At 41.5% G+C, this 16660-nt stretch overlaps 1 protein-coding gene and 1 long non-coding RNA gene across 2 annotated transcripts in view; one reads left to right on the top strand and one right to left on the bottom strand.

Moving 5' to 3' along the window:
- Positions 1 to 1831, bottom strand: part of LOC117874994 — a 56648-nt gene extending 54817 nt beyond the window's left edge. The window contains exon 1 of the long non-coding RNA XR_004645162.1: positions 1330 to 1831. This is a non-coding gene — a long non-coding RNA (uncharacterized LOC117874994). The remainder of the gene's footprint in view (positions 1 to 1329) is intronic.
- The window catches only part of SLC35F1 (solute carrier family 35 member F1), a 379360-nt gene that overhangs the window by 221831 nt on the left and 140869 nt on the right, over positions 1 to 16660 (top strand). The window lies entirely within an intron of this gene.

Genomic DNA, 16660 nt, shown 5'->3' with positions numbered 1-16660 from the left:
AGCATGCTACCTCTCATGCTGGAACAATCTCTTTAGGGAAGTGGTGGAATCTATTTTAAACTACTAGAGGATGGAATAGATGATAAAATGGGCCTTTCCCAGCTCTAATTTCAATAATTTGATGAATTTCTCTATAGCCTCTTTCATTAAAATTGTATGAGAAAATGATTTGCAGGCAAATTAAGTTATTGACATAGATACTAAATAATAAAATCATATAAATTAAACACAAGCACACAGTTAGTTATAAGATTAATGTCTCTCATCTCCTCTGTTGATATCTCTAAAACATCCTTAAATGTACATAACAAGTATCAGCAAAAGAAGTAAACATTTTTAAGTACCATCACACAGCACTGATCATATTCTGCACATCAGATGATTCTATTGCACACCTTGGAGAAGTCTGATATTTCTCTTGAATATGTAATAGAAATCAACTAACCTGTGTTATAATATTTAGGGCCCAATTTTTATCCAGGCTTCAACTTGACTTCCATTTTTGCATGCTCAGTTCTGTGCATGATGTGTATATTTAGAAATACACACACACTTTATATATAATCTTTTGTGTTCCAAAAGGTAGACACAGTGGAAATTCACTTCTTAATTAGGGTATGATCTGATGTTCAAAGATAGCAAAAGATGCCCACTGACTTCAGTCAGCTTTGGATCAGATCCTTACCCCTGTGCAACCCTACTGGCATTAAGGGGTTGCACAGGTGAAAAGGAGAGCAGAATTTGACCCAAAGGAGAAAGCTGTATAGGGGGAAAACCTGTCACTACTGACAAAACTGGGAAAAGGTTATGTTGCACTTGTGTCTTGAAAAAAACTAAACATTTGATTTATTTGTATCTAACTTTTGCCACATCAGATGGTTTTCATATCTGAGTTTCATCTGCAAACCCTCTTGCTTAACCCTCCTTCTCCCTCTGCTTCCCTCCCCCCCCCCCACAAAAAAAAAATCTGTACAAGAAGACTGAGCCAAACAAAACTGATTGAACAAAAGTTTGTCTCAAAACTTGAACAAAACTGTTTGTGGTAAAGTAATTTAATTACAGTTCAATTAAATATCAGCATAATTCACAAGTAAACCATGGCACAGTATGCAAAGCTAATGTGCTTCACCAATTTTATAAAAAGCAATTAAATTGTTCTACAGTCCTTTATGCTCATTCCAAGATAATCTATTTCATCTATCCAATCTATTGTAGTAAAGAACAAAATGTAGGGTGGATACCAACACATAGCAAATATAACCTATTGAACATAACCTCTTAAGCATGTGTGTGCTGCACATGATAAGTGGTATCATTTAATTCTCTCACCTCTCAGAGGAATGTTTCTTCCCTTCTTTATTTTCTTGTCTCTCTTAAACTATGAAAGACTAAATCAATAGGAAACTAAACATATAATATTCAAATCACATTTAGTGGTCTGACAAACTCAGAAAGGCAAGGAAATTCAGAGTTGAGGCAGAAGTTTCATCCTTTGGTTATAAGTAGAGCCTTTAAATTCCTCCTTTCCCACGGGGGATCTCCTGTCCTGCAGGATAATAATGGCAGACTTTCGTCTTGAAAGATGACGGTGTAAGTGCCAAAGCGGTTCAGTTACTGTGTGTCATTCATGAGTGGCTAAAAAATCCAGTTCATCTTGCAGACCTGAAGAAGAGCTCTGTGTGGCTCAAAAGCTTGTCTCTTGCAGCAACAGAAGTTGGTCCAATAAAAGATATTACCTCACCCGTGTTCTCTCTCAAATTCCTGAGTGACAGCCTTTGCCACAGATAATGCAGGCGTAAGGTGAAGGGCCAGAGGATGAAGCCAGCACACTACTAGCACTTGAGGCCTACTGCACTTTCCTCTTTGCTCTCTTCATTTCCTCTCTCTCAACCACCTCCCTTCAGCCTCTTTGTCTTCTGCAATGCAGTCCTCCAGTGTATCCTGTTGCTTGCTGCAGTGTCAATGTTAAAAGTTTTCATGTCCCTCTTGCAAATGTCCTTGAATGCAGGGTAAACGCTATTGAATGATATTGAGTTCCTGTTTCTTTTTAAAAAGTTACTACCAATAGGTATTACTGAGTATTGATACTATAATAAAATAATAATAATAATAATTTTATTTTGTTATGCTGGTGTCTAAAGTGTGCTAGGCACTGTACAAACATAGCTGATGACACAGTCCCTATCCGGAAGAGCTTACAGTCTAAATAGGCAAGGCATACAACCACCGATAGACAAGCAACATACAAGGAAAATGGTGATGTTAGGGGCATGTCTTACTACATTTTTTCTCTTTTCCCCTTGCTTGCTCTCCCCAATTTCACCTCCATTTCTTTACTCCCATTTTCTCCTTTGTCCAGCTGACAACCTGCTCTGCTGTTGCTGGACTAACATGCCTTCCTTCCGCTCTCTCCACCACAGAACATAGATTAGGGCTCAGTATGAGACGCTAGAAGCAAAAAAGCAAACTACTCAGATGATGATGATGCTAATGAAAGCATCTGTATGTGTCTGTGTGTGTGACTGAGAGGCAAAAGAAGCTTTGCTTGAGAGGAATGTGTTTAGTGACCGGACACATCTCTGTTTTTCAGTGAGCTTTTATTAGGTTTTGGAGATGTACCGCAAACAATTTTGAGCAATTTAAAGCAGGTATCTTGTAGTGAAATTTAAGATAATTCTTCATATTACTCTGATTTATACCACTGGCCCATGATCAGACACGACAGAGGAAGGCTTTGGAAACTCTTTGGGCACGGCCATGTCTATCTCTGTGTTTGTGAAGTGCCTATATACTGTCACAGTGGGGCCTGGACAATATATACACTCAATCCTCAGGTTTTCTAGAGCGGAGGTTGGCACACCTGAAGTATAAGGAAGCAAAGATGGTGTAATGACACCTCTCTATCCACCATAATACCAGGATCATCATGAGCCTGATTTAGCTCCCATGATAAATTAGTGCAGCCTAAGGGCTGTTCTAATTTACACCAATAGAAACATCTTCTTTATGATCCATTCTACTGTTCCAGGATCCTAAGAGGACATTGGCCTCTGGCCCACCACCCATCCTCATCATGCCATCTACACTGCAGAGGGAGTGAGACATGTACAGCATTTTTACACCACTCAAAGATTCATCCACCTGGAGGAATCCTCAGCTGCCACTTTAAAGCACATTTTGTGTCACTCCAGTGACCCAGGTGGGAGGACTTCTGTTCTCAGTAAGTCGTCATTACATGATTGACAACAACTCAAGTTGTTGCAAACAAAATGTAGATCCTGAGATTGTGGAGGAATTGCAGTAAAACCAGCTGGAAAGTAGTGAATGTAGATAGATAGATAAATAAATACTCTATCAGAAGGTCAGACTTGGTTTATCTCCTACATGAAGACCATATACATCTTATTTCTTCAGAGGTTTCATTTTACTTTAAGTGAGTCATCATGATCATCTCTTGGGTCATCAGAGGCTTTGGTGTGTTTATCACCACAGCACTGTCCCACAGGCCAGGAGTTACTCTGAGTTGACCCTCCAGAAATCTGCAGCTGACACCTTCCTCTGTCACCTTTAAACTTTTTATGTATACTAAGAATAAACCTTTTTAGACACATTGCAATTTTAAACTCTATTAAAAGCAGCAAAATAAGATCAGTGCCCTAATTTTTTTTAATGTGTGTTCCATCAACGTGTGTCAAGTCTGTAATACATTTTCAGAGCTGTCAGAAGGAGTCATGCTGTCTCGCTTTATTGAAAGGCAGGGAGAAAGGGAGAGATTTATCTTGGCTCTGAAGGGGAAAGCAATAAACCAGACCTGTTTCATTCTTAACTTGTACCTAAAATTGAAGGTCTCTCCTTACTAAGAGAGCAGTACTTATTTTTAGTAATAGACAAATTATCTATAATTTCGTTCCTGCTCACGATACTTTTTTCAATTTTTGCATAAAATAGGAATTTAAACACAAAATCCTGACTGTGGACTTCCCATTATTATACTCTTGTTAATGGTTTCTGGAACATAATGACTGTCTTTAGTATGTGTTGTGAGAAAAGGACATGCTGATCCTGTGGTGCAAACAGTAAAAACATGTAGTCTAGCAGTATTAGTCCCTTTCTTTAGAAACATAGGATCAGTTTATATGCTGCACTTCTTGAAGGCTCACTGCACATAGTGTCACAGAAGTGGAAAGGAGGGCCACGATTTTCCACAGAAGTAGTGATTTTGGGTGCCCAACTTGAGACCTCTTTGAAGGGGCTGAGCACCCCTCTATAAAAATAAGGCTCCTTTAAGGTGCCTCAAGTTGGACACCCAAAATCACTAGTCATTATTTTTAAATGTTGGCTGAGATCTCTAAGGTAACAGAGACCCCGAACCATTTAGGGGTTCCATGATCAAAATCATGAAAATCATTGAATTGCACATGAAAACAAACTCAAAGCCAGTATAGATCAAAAAGCCTAAGCGTAATGTGCTCCCTGAGAGAAACACCACTAGGCAAAGCCAGAAGCCATGTTCTGTACTAGTTGAGGTTTTTAATTTGTCTTCAGGTGTTGCACTGTAGTAATCCAGTCTTGATGTGAAAAAGGTAGGAGTAACTGGTGAGGTTCCCATCTGAAAGGGAAAGATATGTCCTTCTTGCCCAGTGCAGATAGACTGTTGGCCACTTCTGTCATCTGAGTGTTCAGAACATCAGGAGATCCAAGAAGACCTCGAGAAACAAAATTTTCCCCCAGGAAACAAACCTGATCAGGCCTTAAAGATTCAGATCATTTGGATACACTTTAGGCATCCAAACATCTGAAAGTCATAACCAAACTACACTTGATATCTTGTGTTCCCCACAAGCTTCATGAGGCAACAACTTTGAGGATTATTCCCTTCTGAGAGGCTGCAGAGAAATTAACCATCTGGAATAGCAGCCAAAAGTAGGAAATCGTGAAGGGAGACATGGAAGCAGGGCCCTGCTGCAGACATAGAAGCAGAATTAGCCACAGGCATACAAAGTTGTAACCAATCTATACTTGATATCTTGTGTTCCCCACAAGCTTCATGAGGCAACAACTTTGAGGATTATTCCCTTCTGAGAAGCTGCAGAGAAATGAACCTTCTGGAATAGCAACCAAAAGTAGGAAATCGTGAAGGAAGACATGGAAGCAGGGCCCTGCAGGAGACATGGAAGCAGAATTAGCCACTGGCATACAAATATCTCCTTTGAAGTGGTTAGTGACTGGGGAAAGATGTAGCAGCAAATGCTGCTTATTACCAAACTGGGACCCTCTGTAGACCAGACTTCAGTGAAATGGTAAACCTCTTAGGTCTTTCAGTGTGCAATGGTACAGTTAAGGGACAAACTTTCAGGGTGCAATTTAAGGATTTCTCCCCCCTCTCCCCCAGGCTCTTACCTATTTTTTGCATATGGCTGGTGGCAAAAATTTGCTGGAAAGAAGTTTGAGGTCAGTGTAAGTTGCATATGCCTATCTTGGAGCAGATTTTGACTCCATTGGGTATAGATTTGAAATAAATATACGGTAAATAAAAACACTATCAGTAGCATCCCAAAAGAGTGTAATAATTATAATAAACATTAAAAATACTTTCCACTAGTCAGGCAAAAGACTTAGATGTAACAACAATCAGCTCATTAAATTAGATGGATATTTGCAAACCATCATACTGTTCACTCCACTTATAGATTATATCCTTCCCCCTATTCCTTATGTCCTTTTGTCTATTTAGATTGTGAACTCTTTGGGGCAAGAATAATCTCTTAGGGTATGTCTGATCTGGAGCTGGAAGGTATAAATTCCAGCTGGAATAAACATACTCATGCTAGCTCTGATTGAGCTACTGTGCTAAAAATAGTGTAGCTGCAGGGCGGAAGGACCAGCAGGAGGGTCTAGCCACCCAAAGTACATACCTAGTATCTTGGATGGGATCATATTTGAGGCAGCTGGCCCCTCCCACCACAGCTACACTTCTGTTTTTGGTGCTACAGCTCATCAGAGCTACCACAGGCATGTTTCCTTAAGCAGGAAATTATATCTTCCAGCTTTGTGGCCCTTTGGTGCTATTTTACTGCAAACTAATAATAATAATAAAATAATAATTAATAACAAAAACACCAAACACAGTGTATTTGTTAATATAAAATCCCTCTTTTTTAATTTACTTAGTAGCTCTAATTTTCTAAAAGTCAGCCACTTCTTTATTAAGTGAAAACTTGCATCTATACAGTTTGTATCTGCCGCTTTTTGAACCTATAGCTTTGTCCCACACAATAATCTGAGCAGCAGCTCTGGGAAGGTTACCATTCCTCTGGGGTCAGAGGCCAGCAGTTGGCTGGCTGGCTGATGAGCCCTGCAACTGCACCTGGGAAAAAGACCCGCAACTTAATTGGCTGATCCTCATAAAAGAAGGCAGCATGAAACAGAGGGGGGAGTTGGAATAGCTGCTAGAAAGCTGTGGGCCCAATGGGCTGTGGCTAGAGCAATCACAACACGGAACTGCTCCAAGAAACAAATGGGCAGAAGGGAGACTGTGGGAAGTCCTGTTATTACTAAGGCTCTGAGGCAAGAGCCAAGAAGTTTTGGGTTGATGTACTTAGAGGGGTGAAGGACAGATTTGAGGAAGGGATGACTTACCCTGTACAGACTTTGAGGGAAGAGTCTATGAAGCTTTGATCTTGTTTTCTTAAAAAGGCTTGAAATAAAAGGGGGGAGGAATTAATGGATCCCTGGATTCTGTGAGAGGGCTCCAGGCAGAATTTCCCCAGAGAAGGAGCTGGCTCAGCAAGAGCAAACCTGGCTCCAGCAGGAAGAGGGTGCTGTAAAATAGATCTCAGTGCTTTACATTCAACTCCTTGGTTGTGGGTAGGGGTCAGGTCATTAGAAGTGCTTGTGCTTAGAGTTCTGCATGCAATACATTTTACATTTTAAGAAAATTCAAGCACACTTGCAACTGCAAGTTGCACCAGCAAAGATTGTGACCAGGGCTCAGCCCATCTGAAAATTTCCTTCACTATGTTGGTATGCAGCTTGTGAAATTTTCTCTTGGTTCCGTGACTAGCTACTTCATGTAATTTTTTTTCTCCTTGACATATACACACACCTCCTTGCAGTTCTTTTGATCTTTTCCCTTTCTGGGAGAGTGACATCTCCTGTTCCTTTTAATTTATGAGAGAATGGTATGTGTAAGGTCAAAATACTCTGACTCACTCATATTTGAGGAAGTATAGGAGATGTATGAGGCTTGCATTGACCTTCTCCACAGGGGTGAACTTCACTCATTGAGTTTTATGTAAATATTTGAGTAAAATTCTTATGGTGTTAGGTGGGATCCAAGCTTTGCTATTTCACTGTCCAGTGATGGCTATTACCTATGATTCTGCAGCTCTGAAAGGTTTATTTGTGCCACTGTCAGAGGTAAAAGAGGCCTTTAAATATTAGCCTTATAACAGTTACAATTACACAGGGCATTGCCTAATGTAATCATTGAGAATTAACATGATGAGAATAGTTGATTAATATAATAAATATTTTATAGGTGCCAACTCCATTAACTGTTAACTGCACTTGTGCACATGAATCTGCTTGCTCTTCATTGCTTTCAGTGTTTTATTTTTGGAAGTCGTGATCACTTATGTAAATTGTCATAAGCGGATACAGATGCTTTAATGTATTAACAGAAGATTTCTGTTATAAAACTTGTCTTGCTGGGAGAGGTGTGGAGGTTGAGAGGCTTGCGTGTGCCATCTTTCAGGATTTCTCCCCTGTGTAGTGCACACACAAGAATGGTGTAAAAGTAAGAATGCATAGGGGAAAACACTTACTAAATAGATGCAAAATCCCTCTCTCTCCTTTTAGGTATAGACAGTATCAAATCAAACAGAACAGCTGAGAGGCTTTCAGGTGTGCCAGACTAAAAAATATTAGAAATCTGTAGCCCCAGCTTTCAAAAATAACTGGCCAGTTGCTTTAGTTGCCATGAAGAAGGTTTTAGAAGCATCCTATTAATTAAACTTCTCAGGTGCCACATATACATGTAAGGTGAATGTGGCAATATATTGTAGTATTGTCTATTTTCCTGGTATGTCCCTATTTAAGTCTGGTGTAACACTGGGACCTAAGAGCTCTTCCATACTGCAGCAGCAGCAGCATCCTATTTTTGTGTTGACATTTGGGTTTTCAAATCATACGTCTTTCCCTTTCTTCCTGAGATAGTGACAGAAAAGTCAAAATTAAAGATGGGTGCCTAAAGTTAGGATGCTACATCCATATTCAAACACTTCAAATAAAGCTGGTCTGATAGTCACAGAGGAGCATGAAATTCCTAATGAACTCAGACTAGAATTTTTAATATAGTGATCTCTTTTCTTCTGCTGTTTATATTAATACATTAAAGTGCCCTCAAGTAAAGCAGTTTGGTAAAACCATGCACTCAAATGAAATACATGCCCTCATCAATTTTAATCTGTGTTAACAGTAACCAGTCTCCAAATGAGATCCTTCTTTCCTTTCAAATACATCCTTATAATATTTTGATAAATAACTCAATCTCTGAAGTATATTTCTACCTCCATGCCTGTTCTTACACCATACTATGAAATTATTATATAGACTGCTGCTAACCTGGTATAGACTCAGGTCAGGAGAGAATCTGCCAGGTTCAAACCCTGGCTGGCAGATATTGAGTGACGTTGAGGGACTGGTACTTTTCAAATATCTGGAGATTAAAAGTACCAGGAGTTTTCACTGTCTAAGGTATGCTGTAAGAGATGCAATGGGGACCTAGCAATGAAATGGGGCCAAGTAAAAAAGAGAAGAGGGGGAACCTGTTAAGAAGGAAATTGACCTGGATGGTGCTCAAAATAGAATTGTCAATAACCCAATGGAAGTAAGCATTTCCCAAAACAAATAATCAGGGTTGAGTATTCAAACCCTTCAGCCACCTTTGTAGATCATTGGTTCAGCAAAAAAGGGTCAGATATCACTAGCATAGTATGCTGCCCCTATAAGCCGTTCAGAATGTAATCCCACTTTGATGTTGGGTCATAAAAGGCATTTTACTATTATGGAGAAGAGTTGTACTGGTCTGGTGTTCAAACTGAATGCTGTAATGATATCACCGTTGTCACCTTTGTCTGGCTTGTTCTTGTCCGTTCCTCCATGAACGCAAGTCAACGCAATACCATTCTGTTTTCTTGTGAGCATGTTCTTTCCATTTCTGGTCAAAGTTTTGTCATGGGATCAGCCCAGCGTGTTTTTGTTCTGCCAAGCAGTTGCTTATGGTCTCTGGGGATCCAGTCACTGATGTGGGTTGTCCATCTATTGTCTTGCCTGCGGGGTACTGCAGCTACAGGGCACAAGGGCTAGCACCCCAGATGCACTGCTGCAAAATTCTTCTGCAAAACAAGCCACACAAAGCAGAATAAACCAGGAAACTGTAACAATATGAAAATTTGAATTGCATGAGAACCTGAGGAAATCTAACAGCTATATGTCATATATGGGTGTACGTGCCAGGGGCTGAGAAGCTAACCTTAGAGTGGTTTGATATTGGAATTTCTGCCTTTAGGGTTTCCAAAGTCCACATGACTGATAACTGGGGGGTGGGGGGGGGGTGGAACAATTATAGAAATACCAGTATGTCAAAGTAGCAAAGAAAAAAAAAACAGCACATACCAACTGCAAGCACAGAGGTTTTAAGCAGAATAAAATGGCTTCCTGTGCCAGGCTTGGGCTGCCGTCTCCTCGCTCACTGGTGTTACACTGATGTAACTCCCGTGACTTTAGTAGCATTAACTCCTTTACACTGGTGTAAATGAGATCAGAATCAGGCCCCTTGTGAATTATTCTACTTTATAAGCCATTCTGATGTTGTCTCACAGCTTTCATCTTCTGCTGGGAGTTCTAACCCAATGTGTGGCTTTCTTAGCTTTCCAAATGGCAGTGCAGTGCTTAGAGTTTAGAGGATGAGATGATGCTGAGCTGTGATTGTACTAAAATTGCAGAATGGCAGGATATTGAGATTATCCTGGGATGAGGATAGAGTTTATAAAGAATTATTTGCTTGTATCTCTTTCAAATCACCATAAATCAAACTCAACATATTTATGGCTAGCTGCCGCCACTGGATGGCTTGGGTGTGATTCTAGCTTTCTATCCCACTATTCAAGATATTGCTGCCATACCATGAATAAAACTGGTCCCAATAAATTGCCAGTGTTGGTTAGATTGAAATGGATTCATGCTGCATCTAGAGGGAGTTACAATTATAATACAGCACTGAATTCAATTGGCAGCAAGATATCAAAGAAGTAGTTCCTAACTTGCCTCTTCCAAGCATCATTGGAGGAGAATCATCAGTGTGAGCTATTCAGCAGGAGAGTAGAAAATCTTCAAATTGTTTTTAATTCTAAAGTCTTAATGTGGACCAGTGGAGAATGAGGTGCCCCCCTTTGCCTGAGTGGGAAAAGGGAAAGAGCTTATGGTGCTTACTCTATTATTACTTTTAAATGGGATAATGGGTAGAGAAATAGAATACACGAATAGTAAGAGTAGGCTCCAAAATTGGGGAAACCCACCTAAAGTCCCCTTTCCTTCTTTAACATTTTTGTAGTGAGTCTCTCTTTGATGCTGCATACTGAGCCCTCCCCCCCCCCCAATCAAAACCTACAACTTTTCTTCATCTTATGAATGAGTAGCACTTGCTTAATGGATGTTTACTGCTGATGGCTAACAGAAGAAGCTGTTCTCTTTGTGACATACTCTGTATGTATGGCTGGAAGCATCAAAAAGAACTTAGAAAAATATTGCAGTTAAAACACAGGGGTTCTGAAATATTGCATGTTTCAGCAACACTGTGAGACTTTTAAAAGGGACTCACAGGACCCAGAGAACGTTTTAAGTAATTGTTGAATTTGTACTAATTTCTTTTCAATGGTTATGCCACAGTCTTTGGGTAGGCTGCCCCTTCAGAGACACTTTTCAGTCCCCTTTCAAGTGGCAGGCCCATGCCTCTACTTCTCTTTGGGGTGGGACCCTGTGATCCAACTGGACATTTGGTTACACCACCCTAGTTGCCAACCATGATACAGCAGGCCCAATAGACTTGGCACCTGCATGAGTTCCCTTCAGGAACCCATGGACAGTAACAGTATGAAGGAGCAAAGAAGCAGATTCTTCAAAACGAAGTATGATTTATATGCAAAAAAGTACACAGCCCTCAAGAAATGGATTTAAAATGAATAGAAATGCTTTCCTACACTTGGTGACCCCTTCAGGCCCCTGGGTAGAGCTGACTTAGCCTTTGTATACTCCTTTCTCTTGGTGACCAAGTTACAGCTTCCCCACTGCAAACCCCTAATTCACAGTCAGTGTTTCTGTGTCAGTCTGCAGCCAGAGACAACTTCCTCTTTTTCTGTAGGGTAGGTCCTTTCAGTGACCAGTGTCTTTTGATCTCTTCAGATTCTCAGCCTTGGCAAACAGCCCTGTTGCCAGGGTTGGGGCTGAGGACTCCTCATGGCTGTAAACCTGGCTACTGTGTTTGAGGGGACACTCCTTATCTAGGTCACTGTGCTTTTACCTTTTCTGCCTGGTTTCTTTAACCTTTTTAGAACATAAGAACAGCCATATTGGGTCAGACCAAAGTTTCCATCTAGCCCAGTATCCTGTCTTCCGACAGTGGCCAGTGCCAGGTGCCCCAGAGGGAATGAACAGAACAGGTAATCATCAAGTGATCCATCCCCTGTAGCCCATTCCCAGCTTCTGGCAAATCTAATTATTGATCTAATTATGCTTTCAGGCAAAGTAATATCACACACACACACTGAGGGGCATATGACATTTATACAAATATTTCCCAATTTTCCATAGTTTAAGTATTACCCTAAAACTGAAAGAGAGGTTACTGAGTCTGTCCAAATCCTGGAGCTAAGTACTTTGTATTAGATCACTGTTGGTAGGAAGAATAGAAATGAACTGGAAAAGTTGTCCCATAAAGCATTTTCTGCACAATGAAGGTGTTTAACTTTGTTACTGGGGCCAACCAATCTGTGCATCATTCCATATCATTGTGTGTTGTTGTTGCTTCTGGATAGTGACTGACATTTCCACCAATTAAAAAAAAAAAGAGATTTGTGTTGTCCCTGTGTTAAAGGGTCGGGAAAAGTTTCCATATGTCTGCCCAGCCAAAGGAACAGAATAACACATCTTCATTTGAAGGCTTTCACCATGTCAGCAGCCTGTTATGTTGTTCACACTTTTAATTTCTCTTATTCAGTTCGCTCCCTGAAACCAGCCCTCTGTCAAGGTTCATTGTTGATTCACTGGTGAGTGGAATTGGTAGAGTAAAGCCTTCCATGCTGATAAATGGAGCCAGCAAGTCACTTATGATTCAAGCAGACATTTCTGTATTTGGGGTAAGAGGTTTTGAAGAGCGGTGAACAGTCTTAGAAGAAACTACAGTATATAGAAGGGCCCTCCCTACTCAGGAGATCTGCATTACGTGTTCATTTGAGCCATTTCTGCATATTATTGAATACAAGTATTGATTAATGTTTATGCTGCAGACAGGGGCGGCTCTATGTTTTTTGCCGCCCCAAGCATGGCAGTCAGGTGGGCCTCGGCGACACTCCTGCGGGCGGCTTGCAGTCGCGCGGATTTGGTAGCGTTTCTGCAGGGGGTCTGCCGGTCCCGCAGCTTCGGCGTACTTGCCGCCGAATTGCCGCCGAAACCGTGGGACTGGCAGACCTCCCGCAGGCACGTGGCCGAAGGCCACCTGACTGTCGCCCTCACAGCGACCGACATGCCGCCCCCCTCGGCTTGCCACCGCAGGCACGTGCTTGCTGTGCTGGTGCCAGGGCCGGCTCCAGGCACCAGCTTACCAAGCAGGTGCTTGGGGCGGCCACTTCGGAGAGGGGCGGCACGTCCAGCTGTTCGGTGGCAATTCGGCGGATGGTCCCTGACTCCTGCTCGGAGCGAAGGACCTCCCACCGAATTGTCGCTGCAGATCGCGATCGTGGCTTTTTTTGTTTTGTTTTTTGTTTGGCTGCTTGGGACGGCCAAAACCCTGGAGCTGGCCCTGGCTGCAGAGCCAGAGCAGCTATCAAAGAGCAGGCTGAGTTCTATTCTGCCTCACATGCCATCCACAAAATGATAAACTAAGTTCTGACTGGAGGAAGAACACAATATAACTTTCTAATCCCAGCTTGAGTTTGCAGCACTAGCAATTAAGAAGACAAAGTGGATATGGAAGTCACGGACAGACTAGCTATCCATAACCCTTCAATCTTGTTTGTACAGTCCAGTATTGGGAGTGCTGATGCAATTTAAGGACTACATGAATTTTTTTCTATTTCCAATAAATGCATGACCATCTAATGATTATAATCCTCTTGTTAAATGTTAACACTATGTTCATTGCTGTAGAAGAGAGTCTCTGCACAGAAAAGCTGACACTCTACATAGAAAATAATAGAAATGAGAGCTGGAAAAGACCTTGTAGGACACCTTCCCCCACCTTCCAACCAGTGCAGTACTGTATAGTCAGAAAGCTGTTTGGTCAAGCTCAGAAGCAAGACTCAAACAAAAGAAAGGTGGGAAGCAAAAAAGGAAGCTGGACTATAAAGAGGATCAATGGCAATTATGAGGCTAACAGACTTCAGCCTTTCTCCCTTGAGCCACCCTACTCAGTAGTACTCTTACTTTGGAGATGGAATATGTCACGGGGGAGGGGAGCAAAAACAGTAGGGCTTGACCATGTTGTTTCTGAGTGCATGATATATTGCAGCAGGGTGTGGCTATATGATTTTAGTCTTCACTTCCTAGGTTAGAGAAGAACTTCCTGTTGCTCTGTAGCACTAATAATAACAGACATTTTTGTTAAAGTGCTTTAAGGGATCCAGTGACTCTAGGGACATGGGTTTTATTTACATTGGTTATATTCAAAAGGTGAATTCTATTTAGAGCTAATATTCTGATCCACATCCAAACTGTTCCCAAAGCTTGTGTACTTTCAGAGCAGGAGTCTTGATTCTTGCCCCTCTCTAATTCCATTGCACTTGTAACTGCTTTTTTGTCTCCAATGGGAATTCCAGCTATGCTGTGGAGGCAATAGTAAGAGTTGATTTAAGGATGTTTAATAGCTAGGGTTGCCAATTTTGGTTGGATGTATTCCTGGAGATTTCATCACATGACAATCTTTAATTAAAAATTAATTTGTAATTCCTGGAGACTCCCGGCCAATCCTGGAGGGTTAGAATCCGTATTAATAGCAAATGCAAGAGTTGAATACTTAGCAGAGATGAAAAGCTATTCTACTGCATCACCTAGGGGCTGAGGACAAAGATTTAACTGAACACTGACCCATCTGTAGCTACAAAGACCAACACAGAATATGCAGTTACATTGAAAACATCAGCAGAACTGCCAAGTAGCCATTAATATTGTTACCGAATGTTACATTCAGAAGTAGAGGACATCCTATAAATAGGACTGTAGGCAGTTGTATACATGTCTTAAGAGAAGAATTCTCACTTATGAATTTGGTATCATGCAGGATGAAATGTTAATGAATCAGCTGTTGGAAAATATTTCACTTCTACATAGATAGAAATGACTGCTGGCAGAACTGAAGCTTATCCTGTGGATGGCAATGATTCTGACATAAAGCCCTGCCAAATTAACTAGTTACTTTCTAGGTGAGATTTGGGATAGCCTGTCAATCCAAGGTGACATATATTGGAGAGATAGAGAACCCAAGGTCTGAATTTATGCACACACTGCTCTTGAGGGCCACATCATCATGCCTCTCACTAAAAGAAGGATCTGCCAAGATTAGTGGTGTCCAGCAGTAGACCACCATGTGGAGCAAAAACCACTATTGCTAACCTCCTTCCTTGAGTGATAAAATGAGTGTGTTCACTTTTCTGAGTATGAGAATAAAAACTGAGGCACTTGCCTCCACAATAGTTCTATTGTAGATGTGTTATGTTTCTATGTGATGCTTGCTGATGGTCATATCTGGAATATGTCAAGGTTAGAGAAGGCAAGCAACCCTTCCACAGCCTATGTGAAATCAACCAAGTACATATGCATACAGACCTGCATGCATTTAACTCCTCAATTCAAGCACCACTTATAAAGGCCCCTAGCATAGAGTAATGAGAGGATGCTGCTGCATGAACCTCCATTTCAGAGAAAAGACAGTAATTGAAGCAGCATCTAAATGGATAAAAAAAGAACTACAAGTATCTAGGAGATGGATCTGCCTAAATTTCAGTGAGTCTTCAAATTTTGCAGTATCTCATCAATAGGCAGCAGTGGCAAGAATTATGGATATGTGGTTCCTTTAGCACTAATGTTAGTCTGTTCTGGTGCCATCTTTAACATGGTGGCCACCACCCAAGCACCCTCTCGTGGCCAGGAGTGCCTCTACAGTGTCTGCTTCAGTTTTCCCTTCTTCAGGGCTCCTTAAATAGAACTGCCTGCAGTTTTGCTTATCCACTCGCAGTCCTTCTTGGGTCTGGAGTTTTGTATTAATAATAAAAAAACCTAAACAAAAAAATCTTCAACCCAGTCTTAAACTGGGGAAAGCCCCCAAGGCACTGTCTCTTTCTGCTGTCTAAGCAGCTGGAGAAGATGCAAAGCCCGGCCTGCCTTCTCCAAAGGATAAACATACCTTCCATCTGGGTCTTCTTAACGAGCCGCAGTCCCTTCTTCAGAGACCATCTCTCCTTGCATCTTTACTGCACAGTTCCTTGTAGCTCTGTCTTCAATGAGCTCCCTCTGACTGCTATCGTCTAGGTGCAGCCCAGTCCCCTTAACTGGCTCGACTGTGAGCACCTTCTCTAGAACAGGGGAGCTGGATCCATTTTTAATCACAGGGCCCCAGCCATCCTGTGACACCATCCCAGTTGGATATCTTTATTTCACAGAGGCATGTTTTGTTTCTGAGTGAACAATGGAAGGGTGGAAGGAGTGGTTACATGTGTGACGGGTTTGGTCACAGAGACCCCCTTGGGACTGTCACCTGATGTGCTGAAATTACCTCTGAGCCCTGCCTTTTTGAGCCAGACATGCTAGCCTGCTGCAACACAGACTCAGGGTCTGGGCCATGCCCCCAAAGCTACAGACTTTAACCAAAAACAGCTCAGCAGGTTACCTCTCCAGCACCCAGACACCCAATTCCCAATGGGATCCAAACCCCAAATAAATCCGTTTACTCTTTATAAAGCTTATACAGGGTAAACTAATAAATTGTTTGCCCTCTATAACACTGATAGATATGCACAGGTGTTTGCTCCCCCTGGTATTAATGACTTACTCTGGGTTTATTAATAAACAGAAGTGATTTTATTAAGTAAAACGTGGTTTCAAGTAATAACAGACAAGAACAAAGTAAGTCACAAAGCAAAATAAAACAAAACACGCATGTCTAAGCCTAATACGTTAAGAAACTATTACAGGTAATATCTCACCCTCAGAGATGTTCCAATAAGCTTCTTTTACAGACTAGACTCCTTCCTAGTCTGGGCCCAATCCTTTCCCTGGTACAGTCCTTGTTAGTTCCAGCAGACATCTCAGGTGGTAAGCAGGAGTTTTCTCATGACTGACAGCCCCTTTTGTCCTGCTTCACCCCCTTTTTATAGCTTTGGCACAAGGC

Source organism: Trachemys scripta, chromosome 3, assembly GCF_013100865.1.
Source record: "Trachemys scripta elegans isolate TJP31775 chromosome 3, CAS_Tse_1.0, whole genome shotgun sequence".
Lineage (NCBI taxonomy): Eukaryota > Metazoa > Chordata > Testudines > Emydidae > Trachemys > Trachemys scripta.
This window is presented reverse-complemented; position numbering and strand designations above follow the sequence as displayed.